Source organism: Sebastes fasciatus, chromosome 22, assembly GCF_043250625.1.
Source record: "Sebastes fasciatus isolate fSebFas1 chromosome 22, fSebFas1.pri, whole genome shotgun sequence".
Taxonomy (NCBI): domain Eukaryota; kingdom Metazoa; phylum Chordata; class Actinopteri; order Perciformes; family Sebastidae; genus Sebastes; species Sebastes fasciatus.
This window is the reverse complement of record NC_133816.1, coordinates 848,011-861,598: the sequence shown is the minus strand read 5'-3', so window position 1 is coordinate 861,598 and position 13,588 is coordinate 848,011. Positions and strand designations below refer to the sequence as shown.

The 13,588-nt window shown below is 41.8% G+C and overlaps 1 protein-coding gene across 1 annotated transcript in view; it reads left to right on the top strand.

Annotated features, from left to right (window-relative positions):
• The first annotated feature begins 5,816 nt into the window (after window positions 1–5,816).
• Window positions 5,817–13,588, top strand: part of htr2cl1 (5-hydroxytryptamine (serotonin) receptor 2C, G protein-coupled-like 1) — a 245,508-nt gene continuing 237,736 nt past the window's right edge. Inside the window, 1 exon segment of the mRNA XM_074622871.1 lies at window positions 5,817–6,321. The gene's annotated coding sequence lies outside the window, so the exon portion shown is untranslated.

Below are 13,588 nucleotides of genomic sequence, written 5' to 3'. Positions count from 1 at the left end.
CAATAAATAATGTATGTACTCTGTAATATCCCGGGGTTTGTATGTATGAAATAAATACAATAGGAGTACAGTATGTGACAGAGACAGAGGGACTTTATTATCCTAGAGGAAGCCAGTGCAGTGTGATGTATTATACAGCATGTGTTTGACATACTCTCCTGCTGCTTGACTTATTATTCTTTCCAGTAAGATGTTGACCATGGTTATGGGACAAATATAAGGTATGTGTGTTGTGAATTTTGCATAATTCATTGCAGAACTCATTGTGTGTAACATTTTTGAACTTGTGATAACCCCTAAACTTTAAAATTGCATGAGGCCTATATGTTAGTGCCAAAGATAATAACCTGATCCGTGGCATTGTAAAACGATGATGTATACATGTGTTGGTGCTATGTATTAAAGGTCCCATATCATGCTCATTTTCAGGTTCATACTTGTATTTTATGTTTCTACTAGAACATGTTTACATGCTGTAATGTTCAAAAAACTCATTATTATCCTCGTACCGTCTGTCTGAATATGCCTGTATTCACCCTCTGACTAAAACACACTGTTTTAGTGCATTTCAATGGAATTGCAATGGAATTGCAATGGAATTGCGTTGCTAGTCAACAGTTTGGGTCCATGTTTACTTCCTGTCAGCTGGTTATTCACATACACTGCAACAGGAAATAAACTGGGACACATTTAGAATGTTTACGTTTAAAACCGTATAAAGGTCCAAATATTGTATATTAGTGACATCACAAATTGACAGAAATCCTAACGGCTTGTTTCAAACACAATTTCTGAATACGGGCTGTGTGTATTTCTCCGTATATTGAAGGTTTTGATAGTTTAACAGTATTTATAAGGCACTTAAACCTGCTTTATAATATAAAAGACATGAAAATCTCACTTTTTACAATATGGGACCTTTAAAACCAAATGTGTTTCTGATAAAGAGCTATCAAACATAATGCCAACATTTTGATCTGCATCCAGTTTTCAGACAAATCAACTGAAGTAAAGCTCTGCACCGTTTGACACCGTTTACCTGAAGTTCTGTGCAACAGGGCTGATGGAGTAAAGCCTCAATGTAAAACCATATAATGCTGCGATGCACCGCCTGCTTTAGACACATGTAGTAATGAGGTGAATGTCATTACAGGCCTAAAGTGTGTCACATAATGTAAGGTAACAGGATAAACAGTTGAACCGAAGCAGCGTGACAAAGGGTTTAAGACGCAGCATTTGATCCGTGGCGGTGGGTAGACAGTAAAACACGTCAGTGCACAGAGTGAGACATGGAGGGGAAGGTGGCTGAACACTGAGAGAGTTAAGAAAGCAAATCCTCTTTTTACCTTCATGGCTGTGTGTGTGTTTAATGTACAGTATAAATAGAGGGATTCACTGCTGAAGGATGATTCATTTAAGGCTAAAGGGATGGGGGGCTAACTCTTTTCCAAATTGACAGTATTACAGTTCATTGTTCAAGTGTGTGTGTGTTCTCGTACAACTATCTTTGTGGGGACACATTTGAGTTTTAGATCTTGTGAGGACATTTTTAGACGGCGAGGGCATTTTGGCTAACACTCACTTCATTAAAGGTTGTCTCCATCTGCGTTCTTTTCTGGGTTTTTCAAATGGAAACACCCACTCAGCTGTTAGCAAAAAGCAGTGGTGTAGTTTGCCACAGTGAGCTAATCAATCAGGTTCTGAATAATGTGAACGCTAACACTAGCTGAATCAATGTTAGCTGTGCTATGTTTAGAAATAAGTGAAAGGGTTAGTTCAGATTATTTTAAGTGGGGTTGTATGTATACTTCTGTGTTCTGCATGGTAAAATGATTGTTTTAGTGAATGGAGTCTGGTGGCTTTGAAGAGAGCGATATAACACCTTCAGTTCCCCGTCAGAAAGGCCTGTCTGCTGGCGAGGTAAAGCGGCTGGGAACGGGAGCCGCAGCGAAATGTATTTTAAACACCTAAATAAAATCTATATGAGTTTAATGTCAGTAAAGCGCTGAATCTAGAATATTTTCACAGCTTTACCTCGCCATCACACAACCTTTTCTGACGAAGAACTGAAGCTGTTATATCGCTGTCTTCAAAGCCACCAGACTCCATTTACAAAAACAGTTATTTTATCTTGCACAACACAGGAGTAGCTGATCTACCGCTGCATCCATACATTGCTTTGCTCTCATGCTGATACTCCTGTCTGCTTCTCCAAACTGGGAGCACGTCGACCACCATCTAAGTTACTGTGGGTACATCTCATGGGGACGGTGTTTACGGTGAAATCCAGACACGCCCTGTCAGGAAATGGGGTGGAGGAACTCCATATATATATATATATATGTATATATATATATAGCAACGTCATCATGCAGAAATCTACGTCAGGTCACTTGGGAAAGTTTTTAAGATTGGGAAAATAGCATTTTGATGCAAAAACATGTGTACTTTGCCCAAAAAGTGAATGTTCAAATACATGAGGAACATTGCTGTGAAGCTACAGAAAGATATAAAAACATTTGATTGATAATAATAATAATAATGTGAAAAAGGCCTATGGTCAAACACAGTCTGTACACGCTCACACAGTCCTTGGAAGAAAAGTAAGTGCGAGTGAGTGTGTCTGTTGTGCAGGCAGAGAAAATATCTTAAGACTTGGTTTTCAGGATTAAGATTTGAAGTAAGTGTAGGTTAGGCTGAGGGTTGGGTTGAGGCATTATGATGGTCAAGGGCTAATAACAATAAATAAAGTAGGTGGACGACCATGTGCCATGGAGAGCCAACAGTCTCTTTCCAGTCAGAGACGCCGTGCACTAATTAGTACTCCTTTAAGTGAGGAGGGGAAGAACTCACCAGTGAGTTTCTTGCGGGGGCGATAGAAAGAAAACCTGCAGACTTTTTCTTCTCCATGGCACATTGTTGGCCACCCCTGAAATACCTAAAAACAAACCTTCTATTTTTTTGAAGTGACCGTAAAAGAATTGTCAAGCCAAATATAAACATTTAAAGAGGATCTATTATGCTTAGAAATAAACCATTACCAAGTCTCAGTATCATTTATAAAATAATTGTTCTCTCCTCTTTTGAAAAAGTCCATTATTTAAATCCTGATTAAAATGCCTCAACAGCGCCCCTGCAGGGCAGAGGGGATAAAGCAGCCTGTGTGTGGGAAGTGGTTGTGGCATCGTGGGGGGGTAAGAGAGGTCCAGCACCCTCTGTCCTCCCTTGGGGCAGGACATCTTCTATCAGCTCAATGCGTTTCATTTTTTTCATGCTTGTCTGTGATTGGCCAAGACACGTCAAATGACGCTCCAAGGGAGGTTAACCTCCCTTAGCTGGTTACCAATCAACAACCAGCAGACTACACGATTGACAGCGGGTTGGTCCAATGAGGATGTCCAGATGTCCTCTTCAGTCTCTACCGCTGTATGTATATGATAAACTGGCAGTAAACTATCAGACAGCAGCTTATCAGGAAATGAATTATAACGTGTAAAATGTGAACTCCTTTTAAACACATAACAAAACAGATTCTATTTATTGAGGCCTGTTTACTGAGCTGTAGCTAGCTACTAGTGTTAGCTAACGCTGCAGTTAGCTTGTTGTAGCAGCCCTGAAGAACCCGGTGCAGCAGTTTGTCGCGCCACTAGAAGCCTCTCTGTAAACCCGTACAGCGGCGCATTGGACCGCTGGCTGCACGCCACTATGGTCCCGCTGTGGGTCAGTCCGGACAGCTGACGAGGGTCAGGGATATCTGGGGCGCACGGCAGCGGCAGGAGTCGCACCCCGCTGGGGAGTGGATGGAGAGAGCTCCGCTTGCCGCTCGGGCCTCGCTGTCAGCTGTCCGGGCTGGACCCACAGCGTAGCTACCGAGACGTGCGGCGGCACGACGTGCTGCTCTGGATCCCGGTGTGGGCAACGGCAACGGACTGCTGTACGGCCAGTTTACAGACAGGCTTCTAGTGACACATCACGCACACAATGCTTATTCCCAAACTGAAGCTGCAGTGATTGTTTTTCTTATAAGTCATTGTTTTACTGCTTAGTTTTCTGTTTTACATGAGAAAGTAGAGATAAGTAACAAAGGCAACTAGTGTGGTAATACTAATAATAATTTATATAATACTTGTCAAACTTAAAGCTTTAGTAGGTGAGATTGGAGCAAATATGATTAAAAAAAGTTATTTTTATAAAGCGATCGCTATATCCTGAGACAGGTAATCTGAAAACAGTCATGTTCCTCTGTGTCCTCTGTGTCCTCCCTTGTCCTCCAGTGCTCCTAACGGCATCTGCAAGATTTCACAAACCGGAGGAAAACAAACAGTAAGAGCTGATCTGAGGTCTGCTGTCCATCTGCCATCTATGAGAGCCGGCTGTCAATCACTCTGAACTCCGACCAAACGGTCAAACTAGGCAGCGCTGATCAAATATGAATCAATATTCTGTTACGTTAATGTCTATTTCTCTCCTCACATGTTCTCAGAATCATCTTGTAGTGCACGGTTTAGCTGTAAAATGAGAACGTTTGTGAAGCCGCCGCCATTGTGAAATCTGGTGAAGGAACGCCAAGTACTGGTCACATGACCGGAGCACAGCCAATAGGAACGCTCTCTCTCTGTAATGACCTGTGATTGGTCAAAGTCTCGTGTCACAGCTAGATGTTCTAAAGCCTGAAAACAGAGCCATGAGGAGGAGCAGAAGTCTAGTTTTCTCTCAGAACACTTGAATTACAATATGCTGAAAGGTTATTATGGGATTTTTGCCCAATGATGCCAAAAATATACTGCCTACTGAAGCTTTAAACACAAAGTTCTTTCCAGATTAAAAGATACACAGAATAAAATGAAATCCCATGTAAGCCCCCACATATGATAAAATGAGGAACATGAGAGCACATATATCAAGCAGCACTGAGCTCATATAAAATGGAGTGCAAAGTGCAAAATATGAGAAATAACTTCATAAAATAACATGACGCCGTGGGTTGGTTTTCCTGTCCTCCCCAATGTTTGGAGTCACCAGCTCCACTGTTGGTGATGTGAGAGATTGTGTGTAGTTCACTGAGCGGTTTCACACTAAACTAAATGATACTACGACAAACTGCCACTTCTTGACTTACAAAATGATCTTTTAAATTGACAAACATCATATTAGTGATTCATGGCGTCATTCAAATGGGATCAGAACATTATTTGTCCCTGGCCTTACATATTTTTTCTGAAATAAAGTCCCATGGGGTCCACCTGAAGGGAGGGGAAACCTAACCCTTCTCTATGAGAAAAGTAAAGCGTTTTTTGATTATTAAATCACGTACACATGTTCTAGTAGAAACCCAAAATACAAGTATGAACCTGAAAATAAGCATTATATGTACTCTTTAAGGAAATGAAAAAATAATAAATAATGACACATAGATGAACTTTAGGCTTTCTACACTACAGAGTTGCCTCGACTCTGTATGGAACCAGCAAAACTGCTGCTGCAGCTCTAATCTGCAGGTGACACCATCTAGAATATACTCCAGCAGCATAAATAAATATAGAACAAGAAGCATCCCAAATATTGCCTCTGGCTACTTTGCATCTTGTTTGAATTTCCACACCGCAGAGGGACTTTTGTAATTCAAAATTTACAGGAGCTTGTTTGAATTTCGAACATTGTTGAGGCGTCACAATGTGCGGCACCACCAGGAATCAACTTGTGGTCGGTGAAGCAAGTCGGAGTCTCTCTCTCTCTCTCTCTCTCTCTCTCTCTCTCTCTCTCTCTCTCTCTCTCTCTCTCTCTCTCTCTCTCTCTCTCTCCCTCTCTCCCTTCATCCTCTCGGCTCCAGTCTGGAGTCCCGTATCCTGTATCGTTGTTTCTCTCCGCGCTCTGGTCTCCGGTGTTCTAACTTTCCCTAAAGGTCGCGGATCTTTCAGCATCCTAAAAAACACACACAAATAAACCAAGTGTTTTTCTGTTGCCTGGAACTTCAAGAGGGATTTATTGTCTTCTGGTTTGGTGCAGGACGCGTCTCGGTGCGCACCGGACCAAAATGGACCGCAGGACGTGTCTGGTGCGTCCGCACCGGTCCTCTGCCGCCTTGTCCGAGACAAACTGAAGGAAATCCACATCGGAGACGGACAGTACCCGCACTCACTGTGCGTTTCCTTTTTCTCCTGTAGTGCGTGCCTCCGCTCAGAAGACAGAACAGAATCATTCCTCAACCAGAAGAGAGGACATACTGTAGCCAACGCTGCCAGACGAGAAGGATGGAGCTCTAAAGACACCACAGAGGGACAGCACAGACTGCAGGGACGCAGAAGGAACAGTCCTCGCGGGGTGAGTGAACCTGTCTGGTCCCAACACATCTCACATGTACTGGAAACAGGAGAAGATTTGGCGCGTCCTTCCATCAGCGGATGGAGGTCAGAGTTATTTGTGGAGACATTTGAGGGTGCAAGTTGGTGACAGCAGATAGCATACAGAAGGATGAACACCTTTGGATCGGATGAAACTTTGCGGAAATTTGAATCGTTAAAATGCAAATAAGAGCGGTTGTGAGGTTATAGGACGCGCTGATCAAGCAGCAGCAGCACTGACTGAGGTGAAGTGTGCAACATCATCATGAAGAAATATACAGAATAAGTGTAATAGTGGGAACTTGAGTGCAGCGTTAGATTTACAGGTGGATGCAGCAGCTGAGTTGATGTGGGGATTGAATTGCGTTTTTATGCATCGCCACAAAAAAACGCCCTTATTTAGTGTCTGGTTCTGAGTTTCAAAATGTCTTTCCAATTGTTCCAAATCCTGTTCAGGTGGTGTACACGTAAATACTGTGAAGGGAAACGGATCCACATCCAGGTAGTATGTGAATGATTTGCGCTGGAAGCATTTAAAATATACTCTTGGTTTAAGAGTAGATTTTGAAATTTGGAGGCTCAATAATCGACTAGATGACTTGTTGAGATGCTGCAGAGTTTTCCAGAGGGTGTGTCCGGTTGTTTGAACGTGTGTTGCTGTCTGTGTTTCATTCAGAGAGGGTGTGGCACCTCGCCTGTCCATCCCTGCTCTGCTCTGCTCCGCTCAAGGTTTTCTGCGCCTCGTCAGGGCTGTGGGAGGGGGGGATTCATTCAGCTGCAAATACCTGCACCAAACTGGGAATTAACTCATCTAGCTGTGTGTGTGCGTGCGTGTGCGTGTTTATTCAATGAGCGTCCCGCTAATCCACCTGTCTCCAGGGAGGATTAGAGCGCTTGGGGACATTTTTGCTCCTGTATTTTTTTGTCTCTCTTTTTCCTCCTTTCAGCAACATAATCTGCGAGACAAAACGCTGATTCCTTCAGTTCCCCCCCAGAGATGAAGCCACAAGTGCCATTTATTCACCAGCAACATTTGGTGGGAGGTTTTTCATCCACAGCCTGGCTGTCTCTGCGCTCTCTCTGCGCTCTCTCTGCGCTCTCTCGGCCTGTTGTTGTTTTCAATCGTGCTTTTCATTATTTCCTGAAGAAAAATGACCACAACAACCTGAACCATAACTAATAAAGCAATATGTACATTTACTAATAGATAGTGACTGTTGATTGAAAAACAAAGTATTCAAAAACAAGGAACAAGAAAATAATAACAGTAATAATAATAATGATAATGATAATAATAATAAAAAATAAAGTGTTTACATAATAAATAAATACAAATAATAATAATAATAATAATAAATATAAAAAAGTTTAAATAATAAAATAAATACCAATAATAATAATAATTAAAATACATATAATCAATAAATACAAAATAAAATAAATAATAACAATAATAATAATAATAATAATAATAAAATATAAACTAATAAAAATTACACATAATTTAAATAAATAATTAGATTCACTGACCCGATTGTGCGTGGCTCTGCCTTGAGTGCAAATATTTTTAGTAGCCAATGCTGGTTGGCCCCACTGATGGGATGTCAAACTCATGACATGCCAGCTTGGAGGCATGGTGTCACAACAATTAGTATGCTCATCAGGAAATATGTCACAAATCTGAAGCCGTTGAATTGAACACAGGACTCCAGGCAAATTTTGGACACCGTAAAATTGAAACTCATCTGTATTCTGGCCTCATAAATGAGCCCTAAAGCCTTGTTTGAATGCAAGATAAGACTCAGGTTTGTCATTTATTACCATAGCCTGGATGCCCTCCCTCTCCCTTTCTCTCTGTCTTTGTCTCTCGGCTCAGTTCAACCTCCCTTCCTCCATCTTCCTCTCACAGCCTCTTCAGATATCTCCAATTCAACATGCATTATTGGCATGAAACTTGTTTTCTCTCTCCATCTCTGTATTGCCGTCTTCTCTATGTCTTGTTGGTTTAGCATGGCTGTCGTACTGCTGAGGGTTCAATTCCCACTTCACCAGAGGGTTTCCCTCCCCAACTCCAGTTCCATAGATCTGTTTTTTTTAGGAAACATACTCTGATGCCCAGTGATTGGTATTCTCAACATGAACTGCAAATCTGTTGTTTTAGGCAGAGGTAGAATCATTTCATTCATGACGATCATGCTTACAAGCTTTCATCATGAATATCTGAAATGATTTAACAACAATCTCTCTTCCTCACAACCCTCATGGTTCATGTTCGTGTTGTCAGAACGGTCACGTGGGAAGACAGATGCTCACCAAATGGATAATGGTTCAAAACTGCAGGTTGATTTATAGCGGCTGTTTGTTTTTTCAGGCAAATGGAGAGGTTCATGTCCTGAGGGACTGAGATGTTAGATGAGACTAAAGAGACTAAACACACGCCAACCACAGACAGACAGACAGACAGCCACAGAGACCCAGATGGTCAGACATGTATACATTAACATGCACACAGTGATGTACTCCATTTAGCCTCAGGTTGCCCCTTTGAAAATGCCACATCTATCCATCCCACCCCTCATTAGATTTACAGAATGAATCACAGTGGATCAGCAGGCTTGACATATTGCCGCTAACTGTTTTTTTTTTCTCTCCCTAAATGAAAAAAAACAACCTAAAGGAAAGTCTCTGAATGGCTGCACAGGAAAGAACAATAACTGGAGAGGATGAGGTCAGAGTGCCGGAATCCAGGAGGAGGAGGAGGGTGATTCAGGGAATGAAATGCGATTGTGTGGTGGGCCGACACGTTCTCACTCCCAATTCATCAAATACCGCCGCTAGGTCAGTGGCCCTATTAAACTAGGACGCTCTAGGTACCCTTTAGACTCAGATTTGGACATGGTGTGTCAAAATAAACTCCTGTGTTCACAGGAGACGCACAGTTTCCACTCGTTACATGCATAGTGTCTTTTCAAAATAAACTCCTGTGTTCACAGGAAACGTACAGTTTCTGCTCCTTACATGCATAGTATCTTTTCAAAATAAACTCCTATGCTTACAGGAAATTTACAGTTTTCCGCTCGTTTCATGCATAGTGTCTTTTCAAAATAAACTCCTGTGTTGACAGGAAAGGTACAGTTTACGCTCGTTACATTCATAATGTCTTTTCAAAATAAACTCCTGGGGTCACAGGAAATGTAGAGTGTCTGCTCGTTAATAAGTAAATAAGCATGTGTTACATAAAATGCCTGTTACGTAACCTAACGTAACGTACGTGCCTTAAGTTGAGTACGTACGTTATGTATCAAAAATAAGGTCAAAAATGATTTTTTTGTCTGTTTAATAATGTGCGTTTCTGTCTCCAGGAAGTCTGTGTGTCTTCTCTGTGTGTCTTGTGCTTCAATCTTTGTGAGGACCAGTATGACTTTGAGACCTTGTGAGGACATTGTTCTGGTCCTGGATTCTTTAAAGGGCTGCTGGAGGCGTAAACTTTGTTTTTAGGTTTGGGATTAGAATTAGGTCAAGGTTTTGGTGTGGGGCTTGGATAGTGGTTCTCAAGGCATTGCTATTCTCCAAAGCACTTGTCAGATCCTAGACCAGAGTCTGAACCCCCTACCTGAACACCTTTCTGACATTAGGATTGGATGGGCTTTGGCCCACTGTTTCGGCCCACTGTTTGTGTAAAAGTAGACCGAGTATGACCTTCCCTCTCAAGATCTCTATTCATTCCTTACACAGCTACCTCTGTCAGTTTTAGTGTGGACAACCGAGTGCTGCACCATTCTGGACAGCTGTAAACACTCATGTCTGGAGGTGTGCAACACTTTGTGCAAACTAGTTTGTTTCAAACACACTCCGGCTTTCTCACTTTATTTTTCTCACATTCAATCATTTCTATCAATTACTCTTTGAAGCATTTAACATGTGTTCTCAGGATATTATTATATTGCTGATCTTTTCTAATCGGACCATGGTTGCTTGTTAATTGATAGCACAACATGCTGCGAGCGCTGGTATTGTTTCTCTGTTTGGGTCAGTAGTGTTTGGGACGAAGCCATGGTATCCTTGGGTTCGGATCCACTCCAGTGTTACTAGATGGGAAATGTTGAACTATGTTAGCAGAGGCTTAAAATTATCCTATTTTGAGGAAAAGTATCATGCTCGAGTCAAAACCACAAAAACAAATGTGTAATTTTACTAAATTAATTGAACAACCTTTTGACATGCCTACATCAGAGATCAGAGTGAGAAGAGATGCGTAAAACACAGACGTAGGATTCATCTGGAAGTGAGCGCAGACTAAAATCAACTACTAATTATAAGCGTCACAAAATGGTAAAATTATCTCACATCATGGCACTTTTCTCATTATTGATAGCACATCGTACAGAAGACAAAATTATCGTACAAATATGATAATTATTGTACACCTGGCTCCGCTGGTTGGCTCTGACTGTGCTCTTAATTCATTAACGTTGGGTTTAGGTGGGTTTTTCTCAGGTCCTTTTCAGATCGGGTCCAACATTTTGAACCCATGAAGACTTACAGTTGGGGAAAATAGTTAGTAACAAAACTAGCCAGGTTTATTGAGGTAACACCATGGGGAACATGGAGGTTTCCTTTAACCTTTGCACGACTACTGCTAGTTAGTTTTAAGGCACAAAATTCACAGCTCTCTCTACTATCTCATGAGTGAACCTGAGAGAAAGATAGGCGTCTTCATATTTTCGTGATAAGGATCACCTGTTCTTCTTTTTATCTCTGTCTGTCTGAATCCATCCTGCTATCCTGCATCTTGATTGCGTGAAAGCACTCTTGCATTGTTTCCATACAAATCATATTCATTCAGCTTTAGCTCTCCTCCACACGTTTCCCCACAGTCATGCGTCCTCTGAAGTACAGAAGCATAAATTCCGGTGTGTTTGTGTGTGTGTGTTTGTGTGTGTGTGTGTGTGTGTGTGTGTGCGTGTGTGTGTGTGTGTGTGTGTGTGTGTGTGTGTTTGTGTGTGTTTGTGTGTGTGTGTGTGTGCTCAGACACGATTGCAGCACTTGATTCAGTCATTCAGCAGAAGAGGATTTCATCTGGCTGAATTGCCTCAGTCTCTCCCGGCCCGAGACCCACGAGATTAAAGTGACAATCAGTCATGTGAAACAACAACAACCGCCGCCGCCTCCACCACCGCCCCCTCTCTGTAGACCTGCGACCTGTCCGGGGGGGGACCACTGATCGCAGGTCGGAGATTTAACCTCCAGTGTTGGGTTGGCGGTAGCGAATCAATCCCTCTAGCTGCTGCTGCTGAGTTGCTCTCCTCCCTCCTAATGGAAAGCAGAGGTAAATATAGATGCTTCTTCAGTCTGATTACATCTCTCTCGTCATGGTGAGGGGATGGTTTTATGTGTGACTGTGGGATTTTCCAGCTACGACTGCCTCCAAAAGGCTGACTGGAATTCTAAATGAGTAAAAAACAGACGTGACATACATCTTTAAAGTCTCTCAGCATGAATCTAAGGAACTCTCCCTCTGGCATATAAAAGTCATTTTGTACAGAAAACTCCAGTGCTCTCAAAATGTCTGTCTACCTGCTCCTTGTGCGTTCCCTTCTGATATTTAAAAGAAGAGGATCTCGGTTTATTCAAAGTATCTTGCTTTTGTGAGTCAGCTGAAACAATTCATCGCCTGCAGTGAAAAATGGATGAACTGCCGTGAAAGCAGTACTTAAGAGAATTGTTCAAAATGAGATGTCAGCTTGGTGGAAAATGAGACTACTTTTACTACATGTTGACTTTTAATTCAATTCAAAAGTTAAAATATCCAGGTGCTCTTGGCTGTTGGAGAAAAGTATGAGATGTAGTCATTTGTGCTCTTTAAATAGTGATCAGTGAACATCAGGCAATGATGTTCCTTTTCATTCTTTAGGAAATGGAAGCTGCCTGTAGAGTTTTGTAATGAAACTGACTACTTGTCAAATGATGATGGGCTGAAAGTGCTGGAATGGCTTTACCTAGTGCGGCAGCTGGATTCTCATGATAGACAGGTTGTTCTCATACACTGTTCAGAATTATACCTACGGAAAGTAATGCACTGTAATTCCCATGAAATCAATGTGTATTTAATCCACGTAAACGTGAACTAGTATAAAGAGTGACAAGAGTAGGGAGGAGGTCGGGGAGGATGGGTGGGTCAAAAAGCACCAGACTTTTGTCCAGGAGACCGACTGTATGCATGAACACGGGTAGCTGGACATTAGTAGAACACATAAAAAATGAGGAATAACTTTTTGTAAGATATCATGCAATCGTATGAGGATACGTTGCACGATATTACACGGGTTCACAAGATCACATGAAAATCCGTCTTGTCAGGCTTCAAGTAATGCGTTTGTGTCTGGACCAATCAGCATCCTGTGAGGAGCTGCTGGCAGCTACAGGCGTAGTTTAGGTGTGTGTGATTCGACACAGAGAAGCGAGTGATTGTTCTAAACATCAATCGCGGCTCCTGAAGAGGTTAGCGTAGATGCTGCGATAGCATCAGTTACATCCGAACTGGAGAGTATTTCCTCTAGGGCTGCCACCTCTTTGTTGTCTAATTGGTCGTTTTGGTCTTAGCCGACGAAGATTTCTTCAATCGATTAGCTGTTTTTTATGCTTATTTCCAAGAAATGATGAGCACATCTCTGGTAAACACCAGATTCTTTGTGGAGAATCTCAGTTTCACAGATCTGTCGATTTAATCAACTTATCAATTAATCAACTAAGAATTTCTTTGATCGAGGACATACCTAATTTCTACATTGAAAGAGAAGCAAAGTATGACACTTTTCTCGATGGAAAACATGTTTTCACTCTTCTCCCGACTGGCTTCTGCAAGAGTTTGATTGACAGATGGTCTATCCAATTACCTGCCAAGTGTTTTCTTAAAAATGCCGACCCTTTTCCAAACAGTTTCCAATGACAGATTCTGAGATGGTTCTGTGTAAACAAACCATCCGCCGTCTCAGTTTAGGGATGGATTTCCTGCTGTATGAAGCCATTAAACTTCAGGTTGGAGGTAGATTTATCGGATTCAGAGGGGGATTTATAGGACTGAGATTGGCTTTGTCTGGTTGAATGTGTCCAGGATGGTTCAGGATGATTGAAATAAATGGATGGAAGATGGAATTATGGAAGGATAGAGTAATGATTAATGATTTATAGAGTTGAACATTTGACATAGAGATCCACCATCTGTTACTGCAAAGACAGTAATGTCC